We start from the raw sequence: 17,437 nt of genomic DNA, 5'->3' as shown, positions 1-17,437 counted from the left end.
AACGGCTCCCAATAGACTATCTTTCATTGACATCCAACCACTTTCAAGCTCAACCACATCATCCTCAACCATACTCAGCCTCTCTCTTAATGCTTCCTTCACTGTCTCCTCTTTCAACCTCCACACCTTCATCCTCGGTTGGTACTTCACCCGCCGAATTCTCCGCGCACCTTTCACCCTTATATCGCAGACAACCAGGTGGTGCTGCGAAACAGTCTCCTCCCCTGGGATCACCTTTGTGTCCCGGAGGTTTCCCCTATCTCGCCGACGCACCATCAGGTAGTCAATGGTTGTCGTCAACCCACCTGACGTGTATGTAATAATGCTTATTATCCGCTTTCTGGAATTGAGTATTACAAATCAACAAATCAGCTCCATCAGCAAACTCCAAGATCCTTTCACCTTCTCCATTTCTCACACCATATCCATAACCCCCAAGGACTCCCTCAAAACCGTCTGGACTCCTTCCCACATGTCCATTCAAGTCTCCTCCAACCACAACAACTTCCTCATCTTTCACATTTTCCATCAACTTCTCCATCGCACACCAGAACATGTTCTTCTCTTCATCGCTTCGACCGACCTGCGGGGCATATCCCGAGATGACGTTCACCAAGAGATTTCCGATCATGATCCTCACCATCATCAACCTTTCACTCACTCTTGTCACACTCACGACACTGTCTACAAACTCCTCAGAAAACATGACACCAACACCATGCACGCCTTCCGGGCACCCTTGCCACATAAACTTGTACTTCTGCCCCTGCCTTCCCTTCACCATTCTCACACCACTTCCCTTCCATCGTGTATCCTGCACACAACATATGTCCACTCTTCTTCTGAATAATGTTTCAACCACTTCTTCTGATCTCCCTGTCCAACAAACCTCAGAAACCGATCTCCACGTGGGGCATCAGACGATTGGTCGTCATAACTGGAAAAAATTTCCTCCCTTGCTTCGATCGGGTTCCCCACCTTGAGTTTTAACGAGAGGGGATGAGGACCCCCATGGGGTACTTCGGGCTGTACCCTGCCCATCAGTTGTACTCATCATGGTTTCCTTTTGAGGCGATGTTTTTATGGCCGGATGCCCTTCCTGATGCCAACCCTTTTAGTCGCCTTTTACGACACGCAGGGATACGGTGTACCTACTCTAACCGGGGTATATATCTTTTGTAGCTATGTGAAAGGTAATATTGAATGCTCCCCAACCCCATTCCTTAGTGGGTGGAGGGAAGTTTTTTTTTTTGCCCCAACAAAAAAAAAATATATATATATATATATATATATATATATATATATATATATATATATATATATATATATATATATATATATATATATATATATATATATATATATATACTGGGAAATGCCGGGTACCCCCTGCTCGTTATTTTATAAATCCAAAAAAACAAACATTTTCTTGACTCTGCTCGATACGAGGTGGAGTGCTTTGGTGGGGTGGACTGCATTTCATCTTTGTGCTTGTGGTACAGATGAAGAAAAGGAGGGAGATTAAGAGTTGGGATTGGAAGATTATGATGTGGGGGGGGGGGTAAGTGGAGGGGAAATTTTGTCAGAGAGTACAAGGAGAGGTTTAGGGCCAGGTATGATCAACTTAGCGAAGAAGCGGAAGGTTTGGAGCAGTGCTGGATTAACCATAAGGCAGACAAGGCATGTGCCTTAGGGCCAGCCAAAAATTATTTTCACATTAAATATTTGTCTTTTTTTGTGTGAAATATTTTGTTCTTGAATCAGTTCATCTTTTGTCTGGGGTCCATTTCCATGAGCCAGAGATCTAATTTAAATTTTTCAGGCCATTCTCTAAAATTTCAATATGTGCCTTAGGGCCAGCCGAGGCTTAATCCGGCACTGGTTTGGAGGAGTGCAAGAACTATGGGGGGCGGGGGGGGGGCGTTTAGGGGAATTGCAGAAGTTTTTTGTTTTTTTGTGTGGAAGAATAAATAAATAAATAAATAAACTCACCTGGTATTAATTCAACAGCTAAGTGGGATTTAACACCTCGGATCCCAAACCCACCACTCGAAACCATGAAGCCAACACCAGGCATATAAGGATATAGGGAGGCAACCAAATGCAGAGTCGATGCACCTGTATGGGTAAAAGAAGGCAGCAAGGAGAGCTGTGGATAAGGTGAGGAATGATATGGAAGAGGAGGTGCACAACAAGTTGAAGAGGATGGTGGGAAGAAGATGATTTATAAACTTCCTCGTGACAGGGACGAGGATAGTAAGGACATGAAAGGGGGGTGAGTGGGGGGGGAGGTGATTGAGTATGGAGACAAGAGCCGAGTGACAGAGAAGGGGGCAGTATTGAAAGTGTGGGAAGGATATATTGGGGAGCTGTTTAACTTGGGAGGTGACAGCAGCAAGCTGGAGTTACCATGTTATGTTGAGGGGAAAGTGGAGTTCAAGGAGGATGAGGTGTGGATGGCATTGAAGAGGATGAAGAAGGGAAGAGTGCTTGGAGTTAGTTGGACAAAGAGGCTATCCAATGTATTTGTGAGAGAGGGTTCAGTTCAGTTGAGAGAAAGGTTAATTGTGCCAATTATGGAAAAGGGAGGATGATGTTCAAGATCTGGGAAAGTACAGAGGCATTATGCTTCTCGGTCATGGAATGAAGGTGCTGGAGAGGATTCTGGATGGAAGAAAATGGAAGAGTGTGGAAATGGAGATCGGAGAAGAGCGGCAAGAGTTTAGAAAGGGTAGGGGGATGATGGAGGGGATGTTTACACTGAGACAGCTGGTGGAGAAGAGGATGGAGATGCAAGGTGAAATGGCATTGTGATTTGTGGACCTGGAGAAGGCCGACAACACTGTCCCGAGAGAGATTGTGATGGCGACACTGAGATGAATGGGAGTGCCGGAAGCAGAAGCTAGGTTGGTCGAAGAGATGCACAAGGGAACGAAGGGAAGAGTTTTGGTTGGTCCTGGGCTGTTTGAGGAGTTCAGTATGAACATCGGTTTGAGGCAGAGAAGCTCTCTCAGCCCACTCGTGTTTATCATGGTGATGGAGCAGGTAAGCAGTTCGGTGAGCTTGAGGGGTAGTATGGGGAGGATGTTGTATGTGGACGATCTGGCTGTTGCGATGGAGAGTAGGTGGGAGATGCAGGAAGTACTGGGAGTGTGGAAGGAGGAATTTGGTAAGCATGGAGTAGACTGAGGTGTTGTGGGTCAGGCAGCAGAGAAAATAGATGAATATCAGGATAGAGGGGAATGAGATCAGACAGAGAAATATGTTTGAGTAACTGGGGGGAACAGTAACCGGAGATGGAAAGTCGTAGACAGAGGTACAGTGGAGGATTCAGGTGGGTGCGAATGCATGGAGAAGGGTGGAGCGAGTAATGGCAGACAGAAATATATCAAGGACATTGAAAGGGAAGGTTCTGAAGTCTTGTGTAATGCTGCCTACCTTTCCGGTCTGGAAACGGTGGCATTGACAGACAGACAACAACAGAGGCTGTGGGTTTGTGAAAACAACTGGGTCAGGAGGATTGCAGGCGTGAAGAGGGTGGATAGATGGAGGATAGATGAATGGAGGAGATTGGTGTGCAGACGAGCTTGATGGTGAGATAGATTGGTGAAATGCCGGCTGAGGTGGGCTGGACACTTGGTGTAGATGGAGGAAGAAAGAATGGCAATGAGAGCGGATAGGTTGAGGGAGCAAGGTAGGAGGAAAAGAGGTAGAGCACAGTTGAGATGGGAGGATTGTGTGAGGAGGGATATCAATAAGGTGTGGGGGGGAGGTGTTGAGAGTGGCGAGAGTTGGCTGAGGACAGAGGGAAGTGGAGGAGTATCGTGGTCAAGGCAGGGCATAAGCTTGGTGCCATGGGTCCTCACCCCTTACAAAGGGAAGAGGAGGAGGAGAAAAAGAAGAGCATCACTAAGTTTTTGTTTTTTTGTGTGTGCAATGTCGAGGCTCGCATGAGAGCTAACACACCGAAATGCACAACAAGGGGAGCAGGAGACAAGAGGGTGGGAGAGGGAAGAAAAATCAGTGGGAAACAGACATAAGATCTGTGGAAGGGAGAGGGATGGGGCAGGGGTCACAGTGTAAACAAGAGGGACACTACAGGGACTTTCAGACAGGAAAGTAGTGAATTTGAAGGAGGTGGGTTTGGGGTGGATTAACGGGGGTATAAAAGATTGTGGTTTTGGATGGGGAAGATAAGAGATGGTGGTGAACAGTTGTTTTGAAGACCTGGAGGGAAGCATGGGATTGAAGAAAGTGTGTGTTTGTTCAAAAGGCGGGGAAAAAAGAGGAATGAAAGAGTGAAGGTGAGCAGTGATTCTTGATTTTGTTAGTTTTACCAGAAGGGGGTTGCTGGCAGACATTGAGCACCCTACAGAAATATAGGTGGGGGGGGGGACATATTGCAGACAGAACGGTGGGGGGGGCAAGACTGGAGAGGAGACAGTTGAAGACAGACAGACCACCGTCCTGCCTGCAGTGAGAGAGCGAGAGACCCAAAGACTCAACCTCGTCGCGGGACATGCCATTGATCCTCAATGGCCTGGTTTGCACATCGTGAAGGCAAGAAAGGTGAGAGGCAGGAGCACCACCAGCCCAGAGTGGAAAGCAGTACTCCATCAGGCTGCGGACGAAAGCTTTGTATGTGGTCAGGAGCTCAGGTGGGCTGAGGAAGGACTTTGCATGACGGAGGATTCCCAGTCGGCGACTGGCTTTGTCGGCCAGCTTAGAGATGTGCCTTTCCCAGGATAGATCATAGCAGATAGTGAGACCCAAAAGTTTGAATGAAAAGACCTCTTCAAAAGGATTGTTGAGAAAATAGATGGGGGGGGGGGTCCACACGGTCCTTTCGGAGAGACATCGTGAGAGTGTGAGATTTGTCAGGATTGAAAGACATGTTCCATGTGTTGGACCAGCCTGTGATTTTATCCAGATCTGCAGAGGGTGAAGAAGCTGCTGCTTGCTGATCTGAGGGATGACAGATGGTACGGCAGAGGGTGGAATCATCAGCAAAGAGATAAAGAGGATTTTCTAGATTCAGAGAGCAGAGCGAAAGACAAAGATCTGTGTTGACAAGTATTAATAAAAATACAAAATACTGTGTGTGGAAAGGGGGAGGGTCCATAGCTTGACTGTGGTAAGTGTAACATGGTTTCAAATTGGTTATATTGCCATGTCACAATGACCTGTCAGATAAGTCATTTTGTTACATGTGATGCTGAGGAGGCAGCGTATGTAATTTATAGACAGGATAGTCAGGGTAATATTGTATGCGTAAACACCTCTTGTTTGTCGTCTTTGGCATACTTAATCGTTGCTCAGGGAGGACGGCTCTGAAATGTGGACACTGTTCCCGAGCTACACACACCATCACCCTACGCTCCACTCATCTCCAAAGGAAAGTTCTCGCCTGCATTATTCTATTGTTGTGCAAGGGTGATCCATGCTACGTAGTGTGTTAGGTTTTATTTATTTCTCATTTTTGTACATATGTTTGAGTGTTCCCATTTCCCTCTTTGTGTCTGCTGATTCACACGGTGTGTTTTGAACTGCTCGTGCCGTCAACCTTTTACCTCCATATCCTTTACAAGTAAACCTTCCAAAAAGGTAAGAAATGTATTTGATCCATCTGCCTCCTGTGCGTGTACCGTCAATTTCGGTTTATTTGGGCAGCCTTGGGGAACAGTAAAGTTCGACAATAACTGAACGCAGTAGTCATAGTTAGAAACTGTTTGGCCATTTGTGGGACAAAGGATCCTGGCGCAGAAGCACCATGTTAATGGAGCTTCAGACGTGACAATACAAACAAACATCAATAAAAAATAATAATTGCCGTTGCTCCTACTGTGCTACATGGCAGTGGTGGGAGACAAGGTCACACGCACATATACATGTGCAGGCTCATCCTGATGCAAAATGAAGGCAGAGTAAACAGCTCTGATTGGCTCAGAGCATGTACATACAGTTCAAACAATGGTGGTGGGTGCGTTTACTCAGCGAGCACTGCATGTTATGGAGTTTCTTAAAATTTTCCAGGATAAAGAGCTCTATAACGAAGCAGCTTTCTACGGGGCAGCGTTAAGTGAGGTGTTGCTGTATTTTGTGAGAGGAACATTCTGTTAAACACACTATGTCTGCATTGACAGAAGCAAACTGGATGGAGAGATCTGTGATGTTAGATTGGAGTCGTGAAACATTCGAGGCACACATTTTTGGGAAGAAGGAGGAATAAGAAATGACGGAGTATGGGGTGTCAGTAGAGGTGGGTTTTAGGGCCGGGTAGCAAGGGCAGTGTTAAGGAGGTGTGGGCATTGGGGGGAGATCCAGGGTCTGTAGGCATGTTATGGTTAATCCACAAGTGTCAGCACTCGCTGCAAATTGGTTTCTGTTTCAGAATTCAGAACTAAGAAACACGTAGGCACACATAGCAGCTAGGCTGGAGGGAGGGGTGGTTAAAAGCACGAATAATAGCAATGCTGTAGAAATGTTATAAGCCAAGGGATGTGATTTTTGGGTGCATGCCAGGAAAAATGGAAGATAATGGGATGAAGGATAAAAAAGGAGAGAAGACACAGAAGAAGATTGTGATGAGGGAGTGAGAAAGAACAGAGGAGGAATTTTTCTTTTATATTGAATTAACCTTGGCCGGCAATTCCAAGATGGAGACCCACGCACGAAATCGGTTTTTAAAAAGCACAAAACACGTACACGTGTCTGACATGGAAACAGACTGCACGAGCCGATTAACAGTTTTTCTGATGCAGTCGTGCTACTCTGCACCCCTTTTGATGTTCCCTGATCTCAATGGAGGAACTGCCATTCAATTTGCTGCCTGAACCCTCCTTGCTTGTTTTGGGGGGGCAACATGGCAAAATGTTTCCTGTATTTTGAAATAGTTGGGATAACTTTTTATTTGTATTCAGGTCCAAATGAATGATGTAATCCACAGAAAAGTACACAATGAAACACATGTCCCATATAGGCCCCCAGTGTACTTTAGAAAGACAAACAGCTGCGTTGACACAAGTATATTGCCTGACAAGGAGCACATTTTAAAGTACGATTAAAGTTTGTTGCGAAATCATTTTCGGCTCTTCTGCCAGTTTATTCATTGCCCCAAATAGATGGCTACTATTACAACACACATGCACGCACACACACACACACACACACACACACACACACACACACACACACACACACACACACACACACACACACACACACACACACATCCTTGCTGAGTTGAAGATGGATGCTTCAGGACCGGGGAAGGCTCCATTAAACAGAGCACGGATATGGAGACTGCTTGTTCCATGAGTCGTGGTTCCTTGCTGTGAAGATGGTGGCTTCAGTACTGGGTAAAGCTCCATTAAATGGAGCACGGATAAGGAGACGGCTTGGTCCATGAGTCATGGTTCCTTGCTGGGGTGAAAATGGATGATTCAGTCCTGGGGGAAGGCTCCATTAAATGGATCATGGATATGAAGACTGCTTGGTCCATGAGTTGTGGTTCCTTGCTGTGAAGATGGATGATTCAGTACTGGGGAAGGATCCGTGAAAGAGAGCAGAGATGGGGAGACTGCTTGGTGCATGAGTTGTGGTTCCTTGCGATGGTGAATATGCATGCTTCAAGAACGGAGAAGGCTCAGTTCAGTCATAGAGACTTGCGAGTGGAGATGTCGACCATACACACACACACACACACACACACACACACACACACACACACACACACACACACACACACACACACACACACACGATTTCAGATTGTCCATAAACATGTTTTGTGGATATTGTTATGGATTCAGCGGGGGCGGGGCTCGCACACGACTCTTGACCCCAGTGTTAAGGATTCGGACGACTGATGTGAACCACCGCCGTCTCCGGGGTTATAACGCTGGCTGGTTCGGCACAATTCTAGGGTTACGCGCCTCAGATCACGATACCAAAATACACCTGTGCCTTGCCAGCTGAGTGAATAGCCTCCGGTTACAGACTGGATTTGTCAGAGACCGAGCAGTCTCCCAGTCTGTAACCGTTTTGGTTTTATATCCAAATCGAGGAAATTGTTTCTCGGTACGGCACAAACAAACCCAAAGCGGCAACTTCATACGAATCAGTCAGATTTATTGGGGACACATGGGGGAACACAACACTAGCAAAGCATTCACGACAATGTTATAATTAATCTATAACCCGTTCTTAACTAGGGAGCTACGGATTACGGGTTTCGAAGGGGCACTAACGAGATAAACCTTAAACAACATACTGACAAGACATGGACAGCATGCAGACAAGACACAGAGTACTTGGTGATGCCTCATGGACGAGAGGAAAAAGTGTCGAAGGAACGAATGTTGCTCGTGACAAGCCGATTTCAATGGATTCGAGCACCAGCTCGAACACGCCGCGTGGCAAAATGGAGGCGTCGTCCATTTGTTGCAGCCCTCATGCACGCAGCCTCGGCGCGTTCAAACCCCGCGCAAGGTCGACTGCACCAGAGCGAAAGATCCACGGTGGTATGCTCCAGCTGGCTTTTCACGGCGCTCTCAGTCCCACCTTCTCGAAGCAGATTGCTGACTAACCCTCAGGTTCAGTTCCTCCTACTGCCGATCACCCGGCTCGCCACTCGTCGTTTCTCTGTTGCCTTCCCGGTACTCGCTCGCCTCAAAGCCGACTGCAGTTTTCACTTCTCCTTCCTTTTGGGGCGCACCGCTTCTCGTGGCTCAGGCAGTTCCTCTTCCTCCCGATCCGAGGCTCGCCTCGTTGTCTCCTGGCTCCTCCCTTCAGTGTCACTTCCTTCTTGAGGCCACTCCCTCTCGTCCGGAGAGGGGAAGGAAGAAGAAGAATCTCTCGGTCCACCACCAATGTACGAACAATGACCAGCCTCTTACACCTCCCGACACATGTAACGTCCATTTACCGAACAACCTGGCAAAACATGCATTTAATGGGGGATCTGGGCTAATCCTATATTTAATAGCACACTAAGGGCCATTTCTGCAACAATATTATAAAAATGCTGGAAGGTTTTACTGACTTGCAATAAAGACGTTCATGTGTTGTATTTTATCAGTACATCACTGAATTAATGTTCGGGTTATCAACAACATACAATTTATCAATATCACCAAATACCATAATATGGCATTTACAACCCTCGAGGACAATCAACCTTTGAATAACAAACGATGTAGGTAGGCTACTGTGTTATCAGTCAATTACTTGTCTCTGATTTTTAAAATAACCAAGATTTACATCGGTTGAAGTAAATTGTCTGCAGCACATTTGATTGTATTCAGAGTTTTTGCGAATCCATTTTTACACCTTCTTGGTGGTTTGATGTTTGAGAAGCTCTCGATGTCCTGATCAAACAGCTATCGATAACTCCAGGCTAGTGTTGCAACAGCACCTTTCATCTCTTGCTCAAATGTCATCTCTGTGATCATATGTGCATGCATATATATATATATATATATATATATATATATATATATATATATATATATATATGTATATATATATATATATACATATGTATGTATATATGTATATATATATATATGTATGTATATGTATATGTATATGTATATGTATATATATATATATATATATATATATATATATATATATATATATATATATATATATATATATATATATATGTATGTATATGTATATGTATATGTATATGTATATATATATATATATATATATATATATATATATATATATATATATATATATATATATATATATATATATATATATATATATATATATATATATATATACACATATACACATATACATATATATACAAACAGCTATCGATAACTCCAGGCTAGTGTTGCAACAGCACCTTTCATCTCTTGCTCAAATGTCATCTCTGTGATCATATGTGTATATATATATATATATATATATATATATATATATATATATATATATATATATATATATATATATATATATATATATATATATACATATACACACATATACACACACATATATATATATATATATATATATATATATATATATATATATATATATATATATATATATATATATATATATATATATATATATTCATAATCATGCTGCACAGGCTGTCCACATTGAAATGAAACAACTTTGAAGCCTCATAAATTTTTATTAAATCGTGCAAACAGACGAATATTCACAAAGCTCAGAGTTGGTATGCTTGAGTTTCATTTGGTATCTGGATACATATAATTTGGGTACATTAGAGTAAACATTCAACCTGTGCACCATTCATGGTGTCTAACTCACAACGTTACTAATTTGCTCTCCACAAATTTTCTAACATCTCGGGTGTTATGGAGGCCACAGCCGCTGTGATACGCTCTTTCAGCTGAACAATGTCCTGCACCTTTGTATGGTATACTTTGCACTTCACATATAAAATTTATACCTAAAAAGTTATAAGGCTTCAAAGTTGTTTCATTTCAATGTGGACACCCTGAAAATCATTTTTGGCCCCATCTCTCAATGGTGAAGAATCACTTAAAATATTTTAAAACCCTTGTATCAGAGAGATCCTGATTCTGAATTTCACCAAAATCGAATTGATTCATCCTAGTCTTACACCCAACCTATCCACCAAATTTTGTCTGAATCCGTCAACAACTTTTTGAGATATCTTGTTCACAAACAGACAAAGAAACAAGAAAGATGTCGTGCAGAGCGCAATACTTGTGAAATCCATCAAACAATTTAACCTTAAAAAGAATTGGTAGTTCAATTGAATGAATAAATATGCAAATCCTCTTCAATTTTCAAGTCAATCAGATGAAAATTGATTATTTTAGAAATATGGCCTATGTTGACCTTGAGACCTAAATTTTTTTTTTTATTGGTGATTGAATTCAGTGACCTGATATGCAAATCCTCTTCAAATTTCAAGTCAATTGGATGAAAATTGACTATTTTAGAAAGTCGACTGAAGTTGTTGACCTATGACTTCAACATCAATTGGCTTCTTGCTTATGACCAGCTCTACCATTTGATGAAGTTTCGTGAAGATCAGTTTAAAATTGTGACCCGTAGGCGATTGACAAACAAAACAGACAGAAAGAATAACACACGCGACCAACCAATATACAGTCGTGTGCTGGAAAAATCTTCGATTTTCACAAGTAACAAACAAACACAGACAGATAGACAAACAGACAGACAGGGGTGAAAAAAGAACCTCCATCCATCTTCGTCGCAGTGGTAATAAAAGATAATTCATTCAATCTGGAAATAAAATGGTTGGTTGGAAAGTTTGTCTCACCACTTGACCTTGCTGTATTCCGCAATTCATATGCATCTTTGTTGCCTATTACCTGTATTGTTGAAATACCGTTCCCTAGACAAAGTGTCCAATGTGTTGACATATTCAAGGTTTGGGACAAGCTTTGACCCCGATTAATTATTTGTTCATGAATGCACACAAAACACAATAATGCAACCGATCTGAACGTGGGTATTTTTTTTTGTCTTTTTAAATGTTGTGCAGCTGAGCTCCACCACGGATGGATTGAGGTGCCGGAGTGGTGCTCCGTTGCATTCCAGCACAACTACACCCGTGGTTATTCCCCCCTTTTATGATGTCTATGGTGTATTTTTATATTCTTTCAAAGAAACTTGCTTGCTCTCATGCACAGATTTATCCCCTCTCGTCTTCAGTTGTCCTACCCTTCATCTCGCTCTTGGTTTACTGAAGCTTGTGGTGAGGCAGTTGTCCTGAAACAACTTGCCTTTTTTTTTTTTTTTTTTTTTTTTTTTTTTTTTTATACCTTGGTCGAGGCTCGTATGAGAGCTAACACACAACTCACAGCAAGGAGGCATGAGACAAGAGGGGCGGGAGTGGAAGGGACAAAACATTGGGGAACAGACACAGGTGAACTGTGGAAGGGAGAGGGATGGGGATGGGACGGGGAACATGGCGAGGGGAAGATGGACATTAAAGGGACTTTCAGGAAGGAAAGCAGGAGAATTGAAGGAAGTGGGCTTGGGTGGATTATCGGGGGTAGAAAAGATCGAGGATTTGGATGGGGGAAGATAAGAGGTGGTGGTGAACAGCTGTTTTGAAAGCCTGAAGGGAAGAATGGGAAAGAATAGAGTGAGGAAGTTTATTCCAAAGGCGGGAAAAAAGAGGAATGAAAGAGTGAAGATGAGCAGTGATTCGTGATTTTGGTAGTTTTACCAGAAGGGGGTTGTTGGCGGACCTTGAGCGCCCTGTGGAAATGTGGTTGGGACAAATCGCAGAGAGAGCAGGGGGGCAAGGCTGGAGAGGAGTCGGTAGAAGACAGAAAGACCACCGACCAACCTGCGGTGATTGAGTGAGAGGCCCAAAGACTCAGCTTCATTGCGGGAGATGCCAATGATCTTAAAAGCCCTGGTTTCGACAGCGTGAAGTCGAGAAAGGTGGGAGGCAGGAGCACCAGCCCAGAGGGGAGAGCAGTACTCCATCAGGCTACGGACAAAAGCTTTGTAAGTGGTCAGGAGCTCAAGAGGGCCGAGGAAGGACTTTGCACGACGGAGGATTCCCAGTCGGCGACTGGCTTTTGAGGCAAGGTTGGAAATGTGACTTTCCCAGGAAAGGTCATGGCAGATAGTGAGACCCAGAAGCTTGAAAGAAAAGACTTCTTCCAGAGGATTGTTGAGAAAGTGGATGGGGGGTTTTGTAAACGGTCCTTTCGAAGAGACATAGTGAGAGTGTGAGATTTGTCTGGATTGAAAGACATGTTCCACGTGTTGGACCAGTTTGTGATTTTATCCAGATCTGCAGTGAGCGAAGAAGCTGCTGCTTGCCGGTCTGAGGGATGACAGATGGTACGGCAGAGGGTTGAGTCATCGGCAAAGAGAAATAGAGGATTTTCCAGAGAGTCCGAGAGATCATTGATGAAAACCAGAAAAAGAACAGGGCCCAGAACGCTACCTTGAGGAACTCCAGCCTGCACAGGAAGAGGGGATGAAAGAACTCCATTTAGGGCCACACGTTGACTGCGACAGGAGAGGAAGTCTGCGAGCCATGAGTGGAGATGGCCTTGAATACCATGGGAAGAGAGTTTGGTGAGTAGGGCAGGGTGCCAGACTGTGTCAAAAGCACGTGATATGTCCAGGGATACGGCTCGGATTTCCTGTCTGGCATTGAGGACCTCCATCCATTGATGGGAGAGCAGTAGCAGCATATCTAGGGTAGAGTGACCTGGTCTGAAACCAAATTGATGATTGGAAATCAAGCCATTGGAGAAGAGGAAGGATTTCATGTCTGAAGCGATGATGGATTCCATAACCTTGCTGATGATTGGGAGAAGGCTGATTGGTCTATAGTTACAGGGATCTGTTTTTGCACCTTTTTATGCAGGGCAGTGATGTTAGCAGATTTCCAAGCAGATGGCAGATGACCTTGGGAAAATGAGAGGGTGAATAGAACAGAGAGAGGGTGAGCAAGAGCAGAAGAGCAGGCTTTGAGGACACGTGGGCTGATGCCGTCTGGACCGGTTGCAGAATCTGACTCGAGGTTTGAAAGCAAGCTCTCCACCTTGTCAGGAGAAAAGGATACAGAGTCCAGGGACAGTTGGGTGCGACTGGGTAAAGTGGGTAGAGATAGTGATGGGTTTGGGACACAAGATTTAGCTGCAAACACCGAGTTTAGACATTCAGCTTTATCACGTGTGGAATCAGCAGTGCGGCCATTTGAGGTAAGGGAGGGGATGGAGGGGGAACATACACCAGAAACAGATTTGATTAAACGCCACCAGGATTTTGAGGAGGGAGAGAGGTTTGAGAGTTCAGACTTGAGATGAGAAAGATGTTGTTTTCTGGCTCTCCTGAGGGTAGCTACACACTTGTTCCGAGCTTTGTGGAAAGAACTGAGATTGCCCTCAGTTGGGTTTGCTTTCCATGAGGCAAAGGCAAGTTGTTTCAGGACAACTGCCTCGCCACAAGCTTCAGTAAACCAAGGGCGGGAGGAAGGGTAAGACAACTGAACACGAGAGGGGATAAATCTGTGCATGAGGGAGAGCAAGTTTCTTTGAAAGAATTCCCAGGATGAGTTGATGTTTGAGAAAGTAGTGATAGGAGACCAGTCTGTAAGTTTGATGGCTGCTCGGAGACCCTGCCAGTCGGCTTGAGTGAAATGCCAGACTCGACGGCGGTGAGGTGGTTCTCTGATAACAGCCAGAGAGATGTCCACTTTAATAAGGACGTGGTCAGAAGAACCAATTGGAGCGAAGGAAGAGCAGCAGATATTGTCAGGGAAATTTGTCAAAATCAGATCCAGAAGAGATGGAGTACCATTGGTTGAGATCCAGGTCGGGAAGTTGACCGATTGAGTCAGTCCCAATGAGTCACAGAAAGCTTTTGCTGATGTCCCATGGCAGGTGAGAGAGGTACCCACACCTAGCCAACTGGCGTGATGACAATTGAAGTCGCCACATAAGAGGAAGAGAGAGTTTGGATGAGAAGATAGAAGATGGTCCATGTTTTCGGAGAGTGAGGTGTAGATGGAGTCATCACTGTTCGGTGGACGGTACAGTACACATATAAACATGAGGTGGGAGTGGAGGGGAAGCCGAAGCCAGAGGTATTCCTGGGGGTGTGGGGGAGTGAGAGCAGTGCAGGGAGAGTGAGGAATAGAGTCTTTGATGAAGAGAGCAACACCTCCACCAGGACGAGGCTCAGGTCTGTCATACCGTAAGAGGGAGTAACCAGGGAGAGATACTTGGGAGTCAGACACGTCTTGGGAGAGGAAAGTTTCTGTTAGGCAGATAATGTCTGGTTTGTCAGTGGCAACCTGCATGGAAAGATCTGAAAGGTTTGAGCGAAGGCCCCGGATATTTGAGGTCCACACTTTTAATGAAGAGGTAGGGGAGGAGGCTTTTGGTGCAGGAGGTGGAGGGGGCGGGGGAGGGTCGGACGAGGGACGAGGGGGGAGGTAAGGAGGGTTGCTGAAGGAGTGTGGGGTATTGCAGAATAGCGAGGGGAGGGGGCCGAATGAGGAGGAGAAAAGGCTCTGTGGTGCTGTGAGAGAGGGGGGACAAGAGACAAGGAAGATGGCAGTTGAGGATTTGAGGAGGTGGAGTGAAGAGATGGAGGTGAGAGGGCAGTGGAGGGAGGCAGGTTGGTGGATGAGAGGGGGGCAACTTAGAGAAGGAAGAGTGAGGGGGATGAAAGGTGGGAGAAAGGTGAGGGGGGAATTTTTGAAAGAGGTGAGAGGGAGGCTTGGAGGGAGAAGAGTGGGATGGTTGCTTTGAGAGTGAGAGTGAGGGGTGAGGGGGTGAGTTGGCACTGAAGTTGGAAAAAAGAATGGTTGATGGAAAGCGAGCATCCATGGCAAACTGTGGTTTTTAAAAGTTTTAGGTCAGAGATGCGATTTAACACAATTCTTGATGGATGCAATGAAGGCGAATTCAGAGCATGGAGAGAAGAAGTGCTGTAATAGTTGGATTTTTTAGGCAAGGAATGAAGGAGAGGTCGAAATGAGAGCAGTCTGTTAAAATAGCAGAAGAGTAGTGCATTGTGAAACAGTAAAGAGTACCACATGTGTGAGAGAGGAAGATGAAGCATTATAAGATCGTTTTTGTTGTTAATATTAATGTATGAGAGAGTTCAACAGATTAGGTCATGGAAGTGTAAAAAAAAAAAGAAATCGAGGAAGACGAGGAGGAAGTTAAGAGGAAGAAGTAGCAGAATCGGGAGAAGGTTGTTGTTGGGTTTTTTTTTTTTTTTTTTTTTTTTTTTTGAGATAAGAAAGAGATTAGTTGGGAGAATGGGGGATGTTTGGAAAGTGGGGAGGATGAAAATTGAAGGTAATGGGGAGGATAGAAATTGAAGGTAATGGGGAGAAAAAACAAACAAACAAAAAAAAAAAACGATCGAACACCAAGTGGAACCGGTAGGCCTCAAGCCTAGGACTAGGCCTCAAGCCTAGGACTAGGCCTCAAACACCAGGTGAGAACGTCGACATAAATACTCACAAAATAGCACGATTTTTGAAACAAAACCGAACTAGGAACACACATTAACATGTAGGTGAGAAAATTAAACAGTTAAAACGGGACAAATAACAACCGGAACTTAACTTTGAGAATGTCAGCAGGGAGCCCCGAAGGAGACCTCTTGCCGCTCAAAACCGGAACCGGAAGTCCAACGGAAGTCCAACGGAAGGCCTTTGCCTCATGGAAAGCAAACCCAACTGAGGGCAATCTCAGTTCCTTCCATTAAGCTCGGAACAAGTCTGTATCTACCCTCAGGAGAGCCAGAAAACAACATCTTTCTCATCTCAAGTCTGAACTCTCAAACCTCTCTCCCTCCTCAAAATCCTGGTGGCATCTAATCAAATCTGTTTCTGGTGTATGTTCCCCCTCCATCCTCTCCATTACCTCAAATGGCCGCACTGCTGATACCTAACGTGAAAAGGCTGAATGCCTAATCTGGGTGTTTGCATTGAAATATTGTGTCCAAAACCCATCGCTTTCTGTACCCACCTTACCCAGTCGCACCCAACTGTCCCTGGACTCTGTGTCCTTTTCTTCTGACAAAGTGAAGAGCTTGCTGTCAAATCTCGACTCGGATTCTCCAACCGGTACCGACGGCATCAGCCCACGTGTCCGAAAAACCTGCTCCTCTGCTCTTGCTCACCCTCTCTGTTCTATTCACCCTCTCATTTGCTCAAGGTCATCTGCCATCTGCTGGGAAATCAGCAAACATTACTGCCCTGCATAAAAAAATGTGCAAAAACATATCCTTGCAACTACAGAGCAATCGGCCTTCTCCCAATCATCAGCAAGGTTATGGAATCCATCATCACTTCAGACATCAAATCCTTCCTCATCTCCAATGGCTTGATTTCTGATCATCAATTTGGTTTCAGATCAGGTCACTCTACTCTGGATATGCTGCTTCTGCTCTCTCAACAATGGATGGAGGAACTCAATGCCAGACAGGAAAGAAGAGCCGTATCCCTAGAAATATCACGTGCTTTTGACACAGTCAGGCACCCTGCCCTGCTCACCAAACTCTCTTCCTATGGTATCCAAGGCCATCTCCACTCATGGCTCACAGACTACCTCTCCTGTCACAGCCAACGTGTGGCCCTAAATGGAGTTCTTTCATCCCCTCTTCTTATCCAGGCTGGAGTTCCTCAAGGCAGCGTTCTGGGCCTTGTTCTTTTTATGGTTTTCATCAATGATCTCTCCGACTCTCTGGGAAATCCTCTTTATCTCTTTGCCGATGATTCCACCCTCTGCCGTACCATCTGCCATCCCTCAGACCGGCAAGCAGCAGCTTCTTCCCTCTCTGCAGATCTGGGTAAAATCACAAACTGGTCCAACACGTGGAATATGTCTTTCAATCCGGACAAATCTCACACTCTCACTATGTCTCTCTGAAAGGACCATTTAGAACCCCCCCC

General features: G+C 44.8%; 1 long non-coding RNA gene across 2 annotated transcripts in view; it reads right to left on the bottom strand.

Annotated features, from left to right (window-relative positions):
* Positions 1–8,113: 8,113 nt before the first annotated feature.
* LOC147021535 (uncharacterized) overlaps positions 8,114–17,437 on the bottom strand; it is a 59,503-nt gene continuing 50,179 nt past the window's right edge. For both annotated transcript variants that reach the window (XR_015060831.1, XR_015060830.1), the window contains exon 4: positions 8,114–8,934. This is a non-coding gene — a long non-coding RNA (uncharacterized LOC147021535). The remainder of the gene's footprint in view (positions 8,935–17,437) is intronic.

Source organism: Eptatretus burgeri, chromosome 8 (genome assembly GCF_056783735.1).
Source record: "Eptatretus burgeri isolate ZD-2024b chromosome 8, Ebu_testis_v1, whole genome shotgun sequence".
In the NCBI taxonomy this organism is placed as follows: domain Eukaryota; kingdom Metazoa; phylum Chordata; class Myxini; order Myxiniformes; family Myxinidae; genus Eptatretus; species Eptatretus burgeri.
The sequence above is the reverse complement of the archived record's forward strand: the minus strand, read 5'-3'. Positions and strand labels throughout refer to the sequence as shown.